Raw genomic sequence first — 20,124 nt, 5'->3', positions numbered from 1 at the left:
GTAGAACGATGGGTTCGATGACGGTTTGGATGTCCCGTGCACTATTCAGTGTCCCCTCGACGATCACCAGAGGTGTACGGCCAGTGTAGGAAATCGCTCCCCACACCATGATGCCGGGTGTTGGCCCTGTGTGCCTCGGTCGTATGCAGTCCTGATTGTGGCGCTCACCTGCACGGCGCCAAACACGCATACGACCATCATTGGCACCAAGGCAGAAGCGACTCTCATCGCTGAAGACGTCACGTCTCCATTCGTCCCTCCATTCACGCCTGTCGCGACACCACTGGAGGCGGGCTGAATGATGTTGGGGCGTGAGCGGAAGACGGCCTAACGGTGTGCGGGACCGTAGCCCAGCTTCATGGAGACGGTTGCGAATGGTCCTCGCCGATACCCCAGGCGCAACAGTGTCCCTAATTTGCTGGGAAGTGGCGGTGCTGTGTAGGATCCTACGGTATTGGCGTGCGTCGCTGCGGTCCGGTCCCAGGTCGACGGGCACGTGCACCTTCCACCAACCACTGGCAACAACATCGATGTACTGTGAAGACCTCACGCCTCCGTGTTGAGCAATTCGGCGGTACGTCCACCCGGCCTCTCGCATGCCCACTATACGCCCTCGCTCAAAGTCCGTCAACTGCACATACGGTTCACGTCCACACTGTCGCGGCATGCTACCAGTGTTAAAGACTGCGATGGAGCTCCGTATGCCACGGCAAACTGGCTGACACTGACGGCGGCGGTGCACAAATGCTGCGCAGCTAGCGCCATTCGACGGCCAACACCGCGGTTCCTGGTGTGTCCGCTGTGCCGTGTGTGTGATCATTGCTTGTACAGCCCTCTCGCAGTGTCCGGAGCAAGTATGGTGGGTCTGACACACCGGTGTCAATGTGTTCTTTTTTCCATTTCCAGGAGTGTATTTCCCCCTTTCGTCAAATTCGGGGTGTTCTATGTTAGCCAAGGATTTCTACCGTGTGTTCTCTCTTTGTCTATTTGATTCTCTGTTGCCTCCACTATTTCATTTTTCAAGTCTGTCAATTCATATTCTGTTGTTTTCCTTACCCTTCTTTCAGTCAATCATTGCCTAATGCCACCTTTAAAACTCTAAACAACCCCCAGGTTTTTCGGTGCATCAGAAAGCCGTCTCCTTGAGCTATGACTTCTTTGCAATTTCTTCCATTTCAATCTACAGTTCACTATCAATAAATCGCAGCCGAAGTCTACATATGTCCCTGGAAATGTCTTACAGTTCAAAATTTGATTTTGAAATCTCTGTCTTAACCATTATGTAATCAATCTGTTACCTTCCACTGTTCCTAGATTTCTTTCATGTATAGAACCTTCTTTCTGTGCAAAATTCTACTTTTCCTTCTTCCCAGGCCATGTTCTTTTCTACTTTTCCTTCTTCACCTTTCCAGTCGCCCATGAAAATAAAATCTTTGCCTTGCTTGACTATCTGAATGATTTATTTTATGTGTCATCATACACTCTTTCAGTGTTTTCATCTGCAAATAGTTTTTGTATAAAACTGTACTACTGTGGTAGGTGTTAGCTTAATGTCTGTTGTCACTACAATAATGTGTTCATCTCTGTACTGTTCATAGTAGTGTGTGCACACTCCTATTTTCGTATTTGTTATTATGCCTAATTCTGCATTACTCCTACTTGGTTTTGTGTTGATAATCCTGTATTTACATGACCAAAAGTCCTGTTCTTCTTGCCACAGTATTTCATTAATGTCCACTATATCCAACTTCAGACCTAGCATTCCACACTCTGACCTGTAAAATGCCTGTCTTCCCCCCCCCCCCCCCCCCCCCCCTTTGATATCATCCTCCCGAATCACAGAAAATGGAGTGGGGGGGATAGTTTTTCCTTGCTTTCAGCCATCAACTTGTACCATATGTGTTCTAAATTTTGGTTTTCCCATTGTTGCCGTTTCATTAGAGGACCATTGTACAATTCAGTCACTGGCAGCAAGGAGTAGTTTATCCCCTTTCTGCTGCTCTGGCATTAGATATACCCTATGCTGTACTCACAGTTCATTCAGAATTCTTGCAAGAGGCATTTTTGAGTGACTGGTACTGTAGTGCTTGAATACAGTTGTGTACTCACTTTATAGCAAACACCACACTAAGTCTGACATTATTAACAGCAGCTTAAAAAGCAAACTATCAGTGTCACTTTCAATAGTAAAATTAAAAAAAAAAAATCGTAATGACATTATTTCCCTGTATTTTCTAAACTTTGTTAAATATGACAAATATAAGAAATCAAATGAATCTAATAAATTAAGTTATTAATACTCACATTGGTGTGTGCACAAATACTAGTATGGGAATTAATTACTTCCAGTTACAAGTATGAAATTCAGTGTTAACACTTTGTGCATGATTTATCTTTGATACTTACTGTTACTCTTGTAAATTACATTTCAGGCTTGCCAGAAAGCCTTCTGGAATCTAGAAAAAGATTCTGGATGCACTATTGGAGTTGTCTAAAACTTGTGCTTTACGTGAGTACTTTGGTGTGCTAATTGTAACAACTTGGTTCAGAAATTGTGTGTGTGATAACAGGGACCTGTTGAAACCATTGGCGGGTTGGAAGGAGGTGATGCATTATGAAAAGAGAAGCAAATAAGCTTTGTTTCTTTCACATTATGCAGCTCCACAGCACCACTTAAGCATTATTCGCGTATATACATTAGGAACAACCGGAGAGACAAAGCACGGGACTGAGGTCTCAAATGTTCCTGCAGGTCTCTTGTAATATCATTCTGGGGTGTAAATGCTTGAATAGCAGAAAAGATTTTTGGTGTACTATGAGTGTGGAAGTTATTTCTGGGATCATCAAACCTGTGCACCTGGTTATATTTCTCTCAGTACAACACATCAGATATTGTTATCTTGCTGTGAGCTCAGACAGAACTTTTTTGTAGTAACTGTTGAATTAGAAAATTAATACTCTTTATGTAGGAAAGAAGAAGCTGTACATGTATTCATTGTTAAACTGCTCAGAATTTTGAATAGAGAAGAATCAGTACCAGCATCTTCACAAGTAATGACAGCATAGGAGTGTTACTTCCTGCTCTTTGCATGTGGTGGTGCAGACCTTTCATCTCACTAGTATCTTAGACTGTTCCATTTATTTCTTTTGCAACCCATGTGGATGTCTACAGCTGTGCAAGATACAAAAGATTATCAGCTGGTACCACAATATCATTGTTAATATATACATTTTTATGTGTTGGTTGTAAATTGTTTTAGTTTTATTCTAATTGATTTTCAGGACTACTTTCCAACTTGCTGTATTAAGTTCTTCCATTAGCTGTTGCTGAAGGGTTCACCTGCCATAGAGGGAAACTGCGTATCATCAGCAAGACGCAAGTGATTAAGGTATGTCCCATTGATGCATATTCGTTCTTCATTTGCTCACTTATGGATTTGAAAAAAATGTCTGGGGCCGTCTCTCCCCTCCTTCAATTCCCAATTTCCCATTATTCTGATGAATGGACACTGCAGCATTGATATGTGCTTTTTAATTTACTGACATACGTTAAATCAACACCTTCTTTTCTCAAGGGCTGGGTGTAAATATTTTACTGAAACAGTCAACATATTTCTCAAAATCAGCAAGCCCCAGAGACTGTGTCAGCTATACTTGCTACTGTGTTCTGTACTGTCATTCTTAACATTCAAATGATCCAGTTTGCTATGTTACTGTACTCATTTGATGCAGCCCACCATTATCCTGTGCAGGTCTCGTCTCCTCTATATAAATATAACAACTTATATCCATTTGAATTTGCACCTTTTATTTGAGTTGGGGTCTCCTCTACAATTTTTACCCTACGCACCTCCAGTCCCACATTGATAATTCTGTCATTTCCCAGGATGCATCATTTAACCATCCCTTTATTTAGTCAGTTGGTGCATTAAATTTATTTTTTCCCCAGTTTGCTTCAGTATCTCCTCATTAGTTAAACAATCCACCCATGTAATCTTCTGTTCCCTTGTCTGTTATGTTTATCATTCACCTTTCATTTCTGTACAAGGCTGCCCAATAGCAAAACTCATCAAATTTCTTTTGGATAGCATGATTTATTTCATCTTCATTCCTTTACATTGTTTTTCTTTTTTTGTCCATCTTATAACCTCTTTTCAAGAGACTATCCATTCTGTTCAACTGCTTTTTCCAGTTGTTTGTTGTATCTGACACTATTAGTGTCATCTGCAGACCTCACAAAGTTTTTATTCCTTCTCCAAAAACTTCAATTCCTTTTCCAGATTTTTCCTAGGTTGCCTTTACTGCCTGCTCAGTGTACAGATTCAGAATACCACTAAGGATAGGTTACATCTGTATCTCGCTAAATTTTTTTCAGCTGCTGCTTTCCTGCGGTCTGGTTTCTATAAGTTTCAAATAACCTGTAATTCCCTATGTTATATTCCTGCCACCTTCAGAATTTGAAGGAATTATTCCCGTGAACACCGTAAAAACCTTCTGTAGATGAGTAAATGTTATAAAAGTGGGTTTCCCTTTCTTTTACCTATCTTCTAAGGTAAGTTGTATGGACTGTATTGCTTCTCGTGTTTCTACACATCTCACAAAATCTGGATTTCCCAGAGCTCGACTTCTACCAGTTTTTCAATTCTTCTGTTGCATTCTTATTGAACTCTTGAGAGTATTTTGCATGTCTCATACACCTTGCACACCATGTTGAATAGTTTTTGTCATGGCTGAATCTTCTAAGAATATTAATAAGTCTGAAGGAATGGCTTCTGTTCCAGATGCCTTGTTTTGGCTTTTGGTGTTTCAGTGCACCATCAGATTATTCTTTTAGTATCATAGAATCCTTCTCATCTTCATGTACTTCCTCTTCCCTGACTGTAACACAGTCATAAAGTTCATTTCACATGTGTAACTTGTATATAACGGGTGGTTATAATTAAACTGATGGTCCTCAGAGTGCTGCAGTGTGGGCTCTATACATCACAAGACACTGAAACAATGTAGGTATGTTCATTAATTGGTGGTGCATTCATGGAGTATGCTGGGAAAAAAAAAGAAATAAGAAATGTTGTATGTTCTGCCACCAGGTAAACAGCCGGAATGTTGTGTGGCTGCAAGAAAAATGATCAAACACATGAAAACAGTAGTTCTGGCACATTTGTTAGAACAGAGGTAACAGTTACACCATGTCTCTGTGCGAGAATCAGAGGAACATAACTCCATTTTAGCTACTTTACCAGAGAGATGAAGAAGAGAGTTTTAAGCCCTAAATTTCATGTTTCAGTGATGTAATAGAAACTTCATTGAAAATTTTCTACACTAAAGAATACACTTAAAAAGCTGTCCGATGGTAATATAACCCTACTGGTTTGCCGTTATTAATTGTTTAATATAGCGCTAAGGAGATACGTAACGACGATTCTAAGTGAATCAGTCTACATAGAGGTCACTGATGTTCTCGCTACACTTTCTCAGTCATGTGGAACAATGCTAGTACTTCAATGTTCTGGTTGGCATTTCTTTATTAACAGTTGATGTGTATACCTTTCCTGACTGCCTATTCATTTTTCTCATGTTCCTTCTCCATGTAGATTGCCCAGGTCTTTTATCATTAGAATCAACAGTCATTGGATTTACTGCCCCCTGTTACATGTTCATTAACAGCACAAAACCTTTGTGCAGACAAACTGAAGAATCAGGGATGAATAGCTGATTTGTCGTTGAATGGGGATTTACATAATTTATCCCATTTGTGACATTGCCTGGAAAGGAGAAAATTATATTATTGACATTGTCTTATGTTGTATTATGTATTACATTAATCAAGTATGAATCTTATACAGTCGCATTATATTACGAAACTTTTAATGTGTGGTAATTATGACAGTATCTAGCAGTTCACTCAAAGACAAAAAGTGTGGCCTTGGATGTACTGAAATGCACTCGTGTAATTATTTTAGTAACATCTCAGTTAGGAGAAGAAATAAATCAGAATCTAATCCAGAGCCAGTGAGGAAAGGTGTACACACAACCATATTAAAATGGTAGTCTCAGTATATGTGTTTCATTTGTTTTTCTTACATTCCTGCAACTACACATTCAAATATTTCATGACTGAGAAAATAGTATTTGAAATATTAAACAAGACCCACAGTGGACCGGATTATCATTTTACTTACTTAGATTTTCTAAACATAGTTTCATTGTTGCAGTTGAACTGCACCTCTCCTTTTCTTTGGCCTAAGAGATGGTGATGATGATGAAGAATCTGTGTTGCTATTGGGAATGTAATTATGTGATGCACCGGAATCAAGCACTTTGAATTCATTACAGTCTTCTACATTTAACTCTGGCAGCTGTTCCCATAATGAAACTATTTTGTATTACAGATGAGGTTTCACCATTCTTTTTTTCTGCTTCTGTAATTTTGAAATATGTAAACAATGACTAGGAAGCAAGTCATTCAAGCTAATGAACTGTATCTCCACAGATGAATTATCTTCTAGGTAAAATCAATAGTAATTCATCTTACCTTCATCAGGTGTTGAATTCCTTCCATTTCAGTAATTTTGCATCATTAGCTTCACTATTCTCCTTCCTCGTGAAGTCATTTTTATCTAACAAAGAGCACACCCCAATATTAACCCCTTCACAGTGAATAGTTCACAAAGCTAAAGTGTGATGTGGCAATAAAAGCAATGTGACTGCATTGACAGTGCTTACAAAGGGCACTCATAGTTTATCTAGTGTTTCTCTATTTACTGATTCTTGCAAGGGAAATACAATAGTTTGAAATGCCATACATAAAGTGTTTCAAGAAATCATGGAAAGATGAATGATTCAGCAATGAGATGTGATGCAATGTTTCCTCTTGGCACTGTAAGCTTTGTTATTAGCTGGTAGACAACATATACTTTTCGTTCAGCACATAGGAAAATAGTGCACAAATGCAGCAAAATTAGATTATCCAAAACAATCAGATAATGGTTTCTGCCGAGTTAAAACATATTTCCAATTTTACTTCATGAAGTAAGCAGTCAGAAGAGCAAAATGCCCATACATTTTGCTGATCCGAAAATTGAGATGCACTTACTTGAGACAGAACAACATAATTGCCAATATGTCTGTTTCTAAAATAAGTTACTTACTTATTCTCGCAAGAGGAAGGAATAGAGATATGCTGTTTTGACACAGCAGGGAGCTGATTACCATGAGCACACACATTAAAAAAAACAAAATCACATTTTAGGAGATTCGTTCCTCTGACTCCCACACGACAGTGTGTGTAATATAGTCTCTGGGCTCTGCAACATGCTGCAGTCAAAAAAAGGTGTGGTCAACTGTTGCTTGCAGCATATCCGGTGTAATCAGAGTGACAGGTCAGCTTATGCTATTCTTCAGATCAGGAAGAGTACGGATAGATCCCTGATAGACACCATCTGTCAGATATATTCACAGTCACATGGATTTAGGTCAAGGGATCTGGAACGACACACATCTTGAAATTTCCTAGAGATGATGCAGTCATTACTGAAGGTTTCTCGAAGCAAATCTTTCACCTGGCAAGTGACGTATCTCTCTATCTTCCATGAAAATAGTGTTATGGACACAGTTGCATTCTTGAAAAGCTGGAATCACGTGTTGCACAAGGAGGTCCTTATAGTGTGTAGGCATCACAGTACACTTAAACAGGCCAGCGTGGCATCGTCATCTCGCAGGAAAAGGGTCTGAGAATGAAGAGCCTTCTGAAACCACATCACAGAGTCTCATAAGCTTAGTGCAATGGATGTTCCAGCACAACATGTGTGCAGTAGAACACTATATGACAGTTTCATTCATTCATTGCACCGTGCAGAGTGAAATGTGCCTCATTCATCCAAAGAATATTCCCTAGCCACATGTAGTCCATTTCCATGCACGCCAAAATACTAAACGTGAAGCACAGTGTTGTAACCTTCCATGGGGATTCATTTTTTTTTTTTTTTTTCGCATTCTGAATTTTGTAGGAGCCCCAGTGTAAAAAGCGCTTTTGAATAGTTGACCAGCGGAGAGACGGCTCAAGCACTGGCTGGAGAATATGAGGTATGTGCTACGCGGTCAATATAGGTATAGCAACTTCATCATCGACTAACGAGGGAACGGACCATCTCCCTATCTCTGCTGCACCACCTATTCCACTTGTTTCATTTCTTGATCATATTGTTTAGCAGATTTATTAATATGAGGCCTGTTCTCAGCTCTTTCTGTTGGCAATATTCTTGCATTGCACCCCTGTTATTGGTGCCATTCTGATCAATCAACTTTACCAACATTGTATGGTTTTTCTTCTCAATAGCAATTGCATTTCATATGGAAAACGTCAACCTTCTTAACCCTTCACACTAACAGTCACTTCACAAAATAAATCAACATGCTTCCCCAAGCAAGAAGCAGCATCATCATGTCAAAACAGGAAACGTTTTTCATTTGACTGCTTACAGTGCCATATTTTCACCTGGTGACAGAAAGTAGAACTATTTTTTTTTTTCCTGTATACTCCACGAGTGCATCAGTTGACAAACATACTTGAAATGTTTCAGTGTCCTGCGTTCAGAACATCATCAGTTAATTATAACCACACAGTATGTATTCGTTCAACCTTTCAATTGTCCCTCCTTTGGTTGTTACTGGCTTGTCCCTATTTTCTTTTTCTGAAAGTTGTCTTTAATTTTCAAATATGCTTATCTATCTTTCCCCTAGTCTTGCACATTTCTATAGCCTTGTGTTTGTCCTCTTGCCATTCCTGCTTTGCCATTGTGTGCTTTCTGTCAGTCTGGTTTTTTAGATGCCTGCATTTCCTTTCACTTGCTACGTTTTTATATTATTTTGTCATTTATATTCAATATCTCCTATGTTATCCAGGGCTTTCGAATAGAGCTTGACTTTTATGTATGTGATCCTCTGCTCTGCCTTCTTCGTATCATCTATCACAACTTCCAGTTTGTCTTCTCTTGTATTCCTTTCACCCGTATCAGTCAGTTGTTGCCTAACGATCCCTTCGAAACTCTCAACAACCTGTGGTTCTTTCAACATACATAGGTCCTATCTCCTTAAATTTCTTACTCTCTGCAATTTCTTCATAATTTGTGTGTCACCAACAACAGATTAAAATTGGCCAAAGTCCACATCTGCCTCTGAAAGTATCGTGCAGTTTAAATTCTGATTTTGAAATCTATCTCTTACAAATGTATAATTAGTCTGAGAAAATCTTCCAAGTATACAGCCTACTTACATGATTGTTAAAACAAGTATTTGGAATACAAAATTATACCAGATCACTATCCATTTCATTACTTTCCTCCAGTCCACATTGTCCTACTAATTTTCTTTCTCTTTATTTGCCTACTACCAGTTCCAGCCTGACCTTACTATTTGAATAATTCCTTTTTGTTAGAGATAGTTGGCATATAAAGTTCTACTATGGTGAGTGTTGACTTTGTGTCATACCTCGGCTATAATAAAGTGTTCAGTATACTGTTCATTGTGTGTCACCTGCATTCCCATATTCTTTTTATGCTTGCTTTCTATTTGATTTTGTGTTGATAACACTTGATTCACCTGACCAGATGCACTAATCTTCCTGCCACCAGTCTCCACTGATTCCCAGTATATGTAACTTCAACATGTCCAGTTCCCTTTGTAAGTTCTCTGACCTATAGTACCTATCTGATTAAAGGATGTTAACATTCCACACTCAGCCCTGTGGAACAACTGTTTTGTTCTTTTTGGTGTCGTCGTCCTGAACAGTCCCCACCTGGATAACCAAATGGATGACATTCTACCTCCAGAATATCTTACCCAAGAGGATGCCATTGTCATTGAGTCATACAGTAGAGCTACATGTCCTCAGGAAGAATAATGGCTGTAGTTTCCTCTTTCTTGCAGGTTTTTGCAGAACCAGCATAGGAAGTCCATGTTGGCTACTATTGCAAGGCTTGATCAATCAGACATCAAGATCCTTGCCACTGCAACTACTGAATAGGCTCGTGATCCTATTCAGGAGCACAGGTTAGTTTGACCTATCCTCACATACTTCTTCATTGTGGTTGCACCTAGGGCACTATTATTTGTATTGCTGAGGCAAGCAAGCCAATACATGTCAGCAAGGTCATGGGGGCCAGTTTACTACATCCAGTTATAAAGCCAGCTTGTTCCTTCACATAGTAAAAATATAATTTTTCCCCTCTACGGTTTTAGATAGTGTTTGTGAAAATCTTGTACTACATTAACGAGACAAAAGTGATCTGCAGGGTATTGATATTATTATTATTATTATTATTATTATTATTATTATTATTATTATTATTGCTTGTTATAAGGTAGAATAATTTTAACTTTTGTTTTGGTATTAGGGAAATCTCTTCTTCTGCAGACGTTCCATAAATAATGTTCTGTTTGACTTTGTATTGCTTATTATTCAATATTAACCAATTCTGCTGGACACCTTCTCCAGTTGCCTTTCCTTTCTTACACATTACCTTAATTACTTCCAGTATTAACTATTGATGTTTCTGATTCATACAAACATTTAAATGGCTTGTAATATTTCTACAGTTTTTTGTCTGTTGCTAATTACTTGTCATCTGCTTATTAACTAATCAGATGAGGCATCTACCCAAGGTAATTTTTTGTTTTGTTTTCTTCATATTCTTATTGCTTTCAATTCCTTTTGAAGACTTATCTTAAGAGCAACTTTTTTTTTTACACTGATACATACTATTTTATTTTTAGTTCCATTTGAATCTTAACAACTATACACCCATCAAAAAAGTTTTGCATCACCCCAGTTCTTAGAACTCCTGAAGATAGATGTTGACTGTGGATATTGTATCACAGACACAGTCTCTTTGACTGTTCAGAGATGTCACTAACCCCACACAAAGATGTAAACAACCCTGCATGAGCAGCGCCTATTAGAGAGAGGGGTTCCGACAGCCGATCAGTTCCAGTCATTCCACCAGGAAGGAGGTATACAACTCGTGTTGTCTGTAGTTAAAGCATGCCTAGATGGTCAGTGCTGCAGTTCATTCACTTCTGCATTGTTACTTTGTGCCAGGAAGGCCTCTCAACAAGGGAAGTGTTCAGGTGTCTCGGAGTGAACCAAAGCGATGTTGTTCGGACATGGAGGTAAAGAGAAACATGAACTGTCGATGACATGCCTCACTCAGGCCGCCCAAGGGCTACTGCTGCAGTGGATGACCTCTACAGGACGTCATGTTACAACTCAAACTGTGCGCAATAGACTGCATAATGCTCAATTTCACTCCCAACGCCCATGGCGAGGTCCAACTTTGCAACCACGAAACGATTCAGCACGGTACAGATGGGCCCAACAACAAGCTGAGTGTACTGCTCAGGATTGGATCACATTCTCTTCACCAATTAGTGTCGCATATGCCTTCAACGAGAAAGAGATATATTTGGAGCAACCCGGTCAGGCTGAACGCCTTACGAGACACAGTCCAGCAAGTGCAGCAAGGTGGAGGTTCCCTGTTGTTTTGCGGTGGCATTATGTGGGGCCAACATACGCTGCTGGTGGGCATGGAATGCACTGTAATGGCTGTACGATGCGTGAATGCCATCCTCCAACCAATAGTTCAACCATATCGGCAGCATATTAGTGAGGCATTTGTCTTCATGGACAACAATTTGCGTGTCCATCATGCACATCTTGTGAATGACTTCCTTAACGACATTGCTCGACTAAAGTGGCCAGCATGTTCTCCAGACATGAATCCTGTCGAACATGCCTGGGATAGAATGAAAAGGGCTGTTTATGGACAATGTGACCCACCAACCACTCTGAGGGATCTACGCCAAATTGCTGTTGAGGAATGGGTCAATCTAGACCAACAGTGCCTTGATGAACTTGTTAATAGTATGCCACGACAAATATGGGCATGCATCAATGCAAGAGGATGTGCTACCAGTGTGTACAGCAGTCTGGACTACCACCTCTGAAGATCTCGCTATATGGTGGTACAACATGCAATGTGTGGTTCTCATGAGCAGTAAAAAGGGCAGAAACGATGTTTATGTTGATCTCTGTTCCAATTTTCTGTACAGTTTCTGAAACTGTGATGCAAAACTTTTTTTATGTGTGTATTTTCTATATTTACTTTTATATAAGATTTTGGCAGATAAATATGTTGCTCATCTTGCTAAATTCTGCTGTTGTATGATATCTTTCTTATCTGGTGCCATAGCAGTAGGTCACACAGAGAAATCAGTGTTTACTTTTGGTCTTGTTTTTGCATTAAAATCTCTGTTTACCATTTTTGTAGAGGCATCTGCTGTAATTTGTCACTTTATCTAATTGTTTTAGCTGTCTCCTGAGTCTTCGTGAGAATGTGTGTGTGTGTGTGTGTGTGTGTGTGTGTGTGTGTGTGTGTGTGTGTGTGTGTGTGTGTACTGCAATGAAATATCATTATGAAATCAGTTTTGCTATTCCTATCTGCCCTCACAGCCTTACTTCAGCCAGTAACTCTTCTCCTAACCCCCAAACTTTCACAGAATATAGGAGACCAGATGCTGGCAGAAGTAAACCTGTAAGGATGGCTTGCGAGTTGTGCTTGGATAGCTGAGTTTATATAGCACATTCCCGTGAAAGGCTATGATTCCTGATTTCCTGCAGTCTGGCAGGCAGTTTAAATCTGCCACAAAATTTCAAGTCAGAGGACTTAAAAGAGCAGAGTGAAAATTCGTTTCGTAGTTTTGATATTATCTGAGATTATTCTGTATCTGTTACATTGTTATTAATTTCCTTACTTCGAATAATGCCTACATCTGGATTCCCTCCCTGCTCTGTTCCTTTGTAATAAAACACTTGTCCTGATTTTTATTTTATTTTAGCTTTTTTTTGTCAGATTCCGATACTTTTTCTAGTTTAACTCTTCTTGTATCTCTGTTAGCCTACTGTTAGATCCTTAAGTTCTATACTTTATTGTTTCCGAATTAAAAGTGGTATAGCAGTGGCAGCATTTGTATAGCCTATTTTATTGTTAATACAGCCGAATTTTATATTGGAAAGTGTAGGTGCAGAAGCTTTTGGGTGTACCACATGGCCTAAATCCACAATCCATATTCCCTCGATCCGTTGCTCCTTTTCTGTGATAAAATAGTGTGGGAGGACCCAAAGCATTTGGGAGATATGCCTAAACAGTGCTAAATCTTCCAATAATATGATAACAATAGTTGCAGACGATGCCCAAGTGATTGAGTATCTCTCTCCCTCTCTAAGTACATTATTTATATACATAGTTTTGTGTTTCTTATTGCTTGCTCCAAGGAGGAGTCTGAGGTAATATCTACAATGAAACAGAAACTGTGTCATCACTCATATTAATATGTGACATTCTTTTATTGTACGGATTGATAATGCACAAACACAAAAGGCTACCAGTCTCGAGTCTTCAGATTTCTACAGATCCAGGAGTAACGAACCGAGGTGTCAAGATGAACTTTGCCAATTGTACTGAAGCAGATGCATTTAGCTACAAAATAGCAGGTCAGCAACTGGAAGCAGTTAATTCCATAAATTATCTGGGAGTACGCATTAGGAGTGATTTAAAATGGAATGATCATATAAAGTTGATTGTCGGTGAAGCATATGCCAGACTGAGATTCATTGGAAGAATCCTAAGGAAATGCAATCCGAGAACAAAGGAAGTACATTACACATTACAGTACGCTTGTACACCCACTGCTTGAATACTGCTCAGCAGTGTGGGATCCACACCAGATAGGGTTGATAGAAGAGATAGAGAAGATCCAACGGAGAGCAGCGCGCTTCATCACAGGATCATTTAGTAATTGCAGAAGCGTTACGGAGATAATAGATAAACTCCAGTGGAAGACTCTGCAGGAGTGATGCTCAGTAGCTCGGTACAGGCTTTTGTTAAAGTTTCGAGAACATACCTTCACCAAAGAGTCAAGCAGTATATTGCTCCCTCCTACGTATATCTCGCAAAGAAACCATGAGGATAAAATCAGAGAGATTAGAGCCCACACAGAAGCATACCGACAATCCTTCTTTCACGAACAATACGAGACTAAAATAAAAGGGAGAACCGGTAGAGGTACTCAGGGTACCCTCCGCCACACACCGTCAGGTGGCTTGCGGAGTATGGATGTAGATGTAGATTTCAGTATTAAAATTAATTTTCCTCTTGGCATACTGATATAGTACCCTGTCTTCCATGCTGCATGATTTGCTGTTGAGTCATTCTCCACATTCTCAATTTAAAATTTTACGTCTCTTTAGATGGTTTTAATTTTTTTTCCTCTTCTAGTCATTGTTTGTTAGCAAATGTTCCTCCTCCAAGCAATTTCATTTAATCTAGGCTGTCTGTGTCAGAACTTACCAAATGAGAAAGCGCTGGTAGATAGTAATAACACACACACACACACACACACACACACACACACACACACACACACACACACACACACATTTCAAGCTTTCGCAACCCAAGGTTGCTTCATCAGGAAAGAGGGGAGGAGAGGGAAAGGCGAAAGAATGTTGGTTTTAAGGGAGAGGGTAAGGAGTCATTCCAGTCCCGGGAGCGGAAAGACTTACCTTAAGGGGGGAAAAGGACAGGTATACACTCGCTCACACCCACGTATCCATCCGCACATACACAGATACAGGCAGATATATGTAAAGGCAAAGAGGTTGGTCAGAGATATATATATTTCAGTAAGGTAATTTCTACTTCATTATCATTATCCAATTTCCCAAAAGCTTTATCTGTTGTTATGTTGTGGTTATATTTTAATGACCTTCTGGTGCTACTTAAATGACAGTGTGTTCAAAATTAATGCTCAATAAAAACCATCTCAACTGTATTATTACAAATTTATTGTGTTACGACCGTTTTCATTAGTTGAACATCTTCAGGTTGTAGTGGGTAATACGTGAGCCTGATGTGCAGAAGGTTGCAGGTTTGAATCTCGGCATGTGCTTAAAAATATTTTATTTTTAAACAGTTACCAAAATTTTTAATAAAGTAATTGATTTAAATGTAACTTGATAAAATTTCTAACCCTTTACATGTCATTTTAATTACTGAATAAATGTTTAGATTTACTCTTTCCCCACCCCCACCATTTGGAATCTATGTGCACATGATTTTAATTATTTTCTTGTATTTTGATTTCATTTCATTTGTTTGATCAACGTATATTTTTGTCATTGCTGTTGCCTTCATTATTTTTATTTCTCATTTTGCACATTTATGTATAATCCTTTCTTTTGTTTAAATCTTCATCTGTGTTTCAAATGTTTGTATGACGATTCCCATCCACAAAAATGCACATCTCGTACCTAACAAAAAATACATTTTTGACACCAATGCACAGCCAGTATAGATAAAAATAATGATCAAAGTCATTTCAATAACCATTTAAAAGTAAATGTTTTGAAGCAGTTGACGAGATTTGAACGCATAACCTTCTGCCCATCATGCTCATATCCATTTTAATGCTCTAGAACATTAGGCAAAATTACAAAATTTTACTCGCAAATGAGGACCCACCAGGCTGAATGAATGTTCATTTGGTGAGTTGATACCTGGGATCTTGATCTACATCAAAATGTTCATAGTTTCAAAACACCTACCCCACTCCTGGGGACCTCTATTACCCAGTTGTGAAATGGCCCAGTCTGGCCAGTTTACTATCCACAGCATGCCATGTTTGCTCGCTATACTTTTGCCAGACTATCGGCAGAATGTTTATGGTCAGTGTTTCTGCGTTTCGTCCACCTGTAACTACCAGACCATTTATGACATGACTTAAGCACAACTCCGTGAGGATTTAGTATAAGGTTGTTACCATTGTGAGTTACTTATTTGATTTGTGAAGATGGTGCAGCTTTAGTCTAATTTCCTGTTTTGTTGAACTCCAGGCAGCCTAATGTAGCTCAACAGATGAAACAGGTAGCAACACAGTAAATGAGTAATAGTACAGCTGTGGTGCTCAACATGATCAAGAGGTCAGAAGTGGTCAACTGTGTAAAATAAACAAATAATGAAAAAAGCCTTGCATGAAATTGTTTCATTAAGAAATTCTTCTTATGCGTGGACCTGTACATAAAGAAAAGAAGAAAAGTCCTTGTGAATGAAAGTGTGTTCACACCTATTAACTCAGTTTCCCACTCTAGTCCTCTAAATGTTGAAAGGGAGTGGTTTAAGCACTCATCTCTGTGGTATTCGTTTTTCCAAAGACTTCCCTTAATCTATTAAGGCAAGTATTGGAATGGTTCCCTTGCTTTGGACACACATGGGAAGGAAATATATTGCATCCTTTTCAAACTTGTGTTGTGTTTCTAATGACATTATTGTTGGCAGGATGTTATCACCAATCATCCTGTTTTCGTTTGGGTACTGTGGAAGTAACTGGTTACATGACATTTAAAGAATAGCTCCATGTGATGTGTTAAATTTTTCCTAAGTTTTCCATTATTTTTACTGGAGTAAACAGGAATTTATGAAATAATCCTGCTGTTGATGAGATATGTGTGGCTAGGACAAAATGGCTTCCCAGTCCCCCCACCCACTATATAAGCTGGACTTTTAATTCCTATCTTTCTTCTTCATTTCTCGAGTCCTGATGAGTGAGTGGAAAAATGTGTACCTAATATTTGATGGCTGTAATTTTTTTTTTGTTTTTATTCTAAATGATGTCTAATGTTACTTTATTATTCTGCTTACTCGTGCCCAGTCTCCACCCCCTCTTGATGCTTCTTTCTGGTTTTTTGAAATTTGGAAAAAACTGTTTGTGATTATTACTTAATTTTGCTTCATTGTTTAGTCGTTGTTGATCTGAAGCTTGACTTAGATATAAGACGTTATAAACATTTATTGCATTAAGAACATTAGTGTGTTTTAAATGAATGGAGCGAGCTTCCCTTCGGTATGGTATTGATTACATTGTATTTATATATGTTGTGCTCTTGTATTACACAGTTTCAGAGTTGCATATGTCAAGTTTAGACTTTATTGATTGCATATGCTGTGATTTCAGAAAGAAGGAAAAGTTAACAGCATGTATTTTCTAGGTCAGCTGTTGGTGAGTTATTACTGAATACAAAATTTTTGTGGTACAACTAGAAAAATTTCCAGATTTTGTTTACTCACTTCATGTAAGAAAGTATGTCATTTGTAATCAATGGGAATCCAAATCCAAGTTTCTGAAAATGTAATGATTTTATATTACGTGTAGTAATTCTATGCTGTGACTCAATTTTTCACTCTCAATCTGTAGTCCACATAGTTTCATGTATTGTTGGACTTATGCTCTCTTCATTAATAACATGTTAATTTTCCATGGACTGAGTCTCTAATACAATAAACTGCTTATGTTTACAGGTTCTGAGGCAACCCAAGACCGTACTGGATTTGTGAGTAGGAACTTATTTCTTTTGAATCTACGCTGAAATCAAACATTGTTAACAACATAAGTAACATTTGTAGAGAAATGTAGCATCTGCTGGAAAGTTACAGCTGATATAAGTAAACAGTTGTACCCAAAAATTAGTTCATGGAAAAGCAGTGGCACCATTAAGGAAGAGTGACAGAAAATTTTTGGACAATTAGATGACTGCATTGGTTTTCTCCAAATTCCACTAATGCAGCAGATTTCATCATTCAGCACTCTTTTACTAAAGCTAAGGACTTTGACATCTAAATTCCCAATTCTTGTGAGGATTGTACTCATAATTTAACTGAAATAATGTAAGGGCTCCACTTGATGTTTACAAAGGTTTATACACAGCAAGAGAATTCTTTGTTCTTTCTATACGCAAAGTCTTCAGCGTTCCTTGCACTAGTATCTGTAACGGGACTATTCGTATCACTTCATTATACAAAAGTGAGAAAATTGTAGGGAAATCTTAGCAGATGCAGATAAAATTATTGATAATTAAAATCAATGAGTGACTTGCGTGAAATCAAAAGATGTATTGCAAACATGCTGTTGAACATCTTGTAGTTTCTTCCATCTCAGCAGTATGGCATCTTTGTTTTGCACCCCCAAGTATAAACCTGGACTATGTAATCTCCTCCAGCCCAAGAATATGAACTCTGCTATTATGTCCAATTATTCAGGATAAAGATAAATAGCCACATTTTTATGCTGTGTATTATGTTGCAGTCATGTACTTGGTCTTAACCACTACTCATTCTTAAGAGCACTTTCTGAAAGTGAACTTAAAATTAATGATTGAGGAAGAGGTCCAGTGAAATTTTCACACTGCTGTTCACTTTAGTTTTGACAATTTTTCTTGCCACACCAGACAGCTGTGCACCTATTATAAGTCAGTTCCTTGTTACTTCCTTAAATTCACAGATTAATTAATTTCATGTTTGTCTAGTAAACATTTCAATCTTATTAAATATGTTGACCGGAATTATTCTTATTTCATCAGTAGAAACTTTCCAAGTTTAAATTAATGTGTTTCAGAGTATTCAACTTTGTTGTATGTAATGCTGCCACCCTGGTTTTATCAAAAACAAAACTGAAACCACTGTTTCTGTTCATTTTACCTAAGTATGACAATTAGAACACACAAAATAAAGCAATATACCCATTTACATGTGTGTGTAGTTGCGAACATCGAAAGGCAGTTTACATTCACGCCACAAGTTAATCTGTAAATATAGCTACATGCTGAACATTTACAAATGTTTTATTTATTTATTTTTTAATGTAAGAATGTGAGTTATTAATTCCTACCCACCACCTTTTACACACTGCAACAATAGAAATTCTTCTGCAGAATAGAAAGTATTCTCAAGGAGAAACTTCTTCAGTTTGTTTTCAAATTTTGACATCTGTCAGGCATTCTATTTCATTGGGTAAGTGATCAAAATCTTTTGTGCGTCCCTCTTGTGCTAAAGACAACCTTAACTTGGGCTAATGAATGTCATTTTTCTTTCTGGCATTGTAATTATGTGTATCATTGTTCCTTTTAACTGCTGTGAATTATTTACAACAATATTCATGAGAGAATATATATTCTGTGAAGCAATAGTCAGGATGCCCAAACTCCTTCAACAGATGTCTAAAATATGATCTTGGGTAAGCACCACATATTATTCTTACAGTATATTTTTGACCAATGAAGACTGTCTTAAAAATGAGTTATTCCATGACATTACTCCATATGACATTAGTGAATAAAAAAATGCCAAGTGGGCCACCTTCGTGATTTGTCTGTCCTCAGTATTTGCAATTATTTTAAGTATGAATATGGCAGAATTCAGTTGTTTTAGGAGTTCTAAAATGTTTTTTTTAGCATTTAAATTCTCCTCAATATGAACATGTAAGAATTTCGAAGTTTTGACCCTATTTATTATTTCCTCGCCACGTGTTACACTTATCATTGGTGTAATACACCTAGATATGTAGAACTGAACATGTTGTGTCTTTCCAAAATGCAGAGTTATACCATTCATAGAAAACCAGCCAGTGATACTTTTAATAACACTGTTTTCCATTTCTTCTGTTTCTGTATGTATGCTTGGATTGATTATAATACTAGTGTCATCTGCAAAAATAACTATTTCTAGTTGTTGTGTATTAGACGGAAGATAGTTTACATATATGAGGAACAATAATTGTCCAAATATTGAGCCCTGGCAGCCCCAGACTATATTGGTTGAATTACTGTGTACAATTTTCTGCATTCCTCTGGTTAGATATGACCCTATTCATTGGTTGGCTACACCATCAATCCCATTAAACTCTATTTTATGTAAGAGAATATTGTGATTCACACAGCTAAATGCCTTAGATATGCCACAGAAAATACCAATTGGTGCCATTTTATTATTTAATGCTTGTAAAATTTGGTTAGTGTACATGTAAATGACATTCTCAGTAGAGCAACTCTTCTGAAATCCAAACAGTGAGTTGCAAAGGATATTATTGATGCTAAGGTGAGATGCTATTCTGGAATACATCAAAAATCAATAGTTTTAAATAACACTTTGAGTGAAGCTGATGTAACAAAGTTCATTTCAAAATTGATTAGTTATAAATCTGTTGGAATTCTGGAAACTGTCATGAAAATCTCTGTAA

At 38.1% G+C, this 20,124-nt stretch overlaps 1 long non-coding RNA gene across 1 annotated transcript; it reads left to right on the top strand.

Annotated features, from left to right (window-relative positions):
* The first annotated feature begins 1,860 nt into the window (after nucleotides 1-1,860).
* On the top strand, nucleotides 1,861-18,776 carry LOC126281343 (uncharacterized). The gene is made up of 3 exons (XR_007551255.1): nucleotides 1,861-3,389; nucleotides 9,928-10,050; nucleotides 17,412-18,776. It is a non-coding gene; the product is annotated as an uncharacterized LOC126281343 (long non-coding RNA).
* Nucleotides 18,777-20,124: the final 1,348 nt, after the last annotated feature.

The sequence above is a fragment of the Schistocerca gregaria genome, chromosome 7, assembly GCF_023897955.1.
Source record: "Schistocerca gregaria isolate iqSchGreg1 chromosome 7, iqSchGreg1.2, whole genome shotgun sequence".
NCBI lineage: Eukaryota > Metazoa > Arthropoda > Insecta > Orthoptera > Acrididae > Schistocerca > Schistocerca gregaria.
This window is presented reverse-complemented; position numbering and strand designations above follow the sequence as displayed.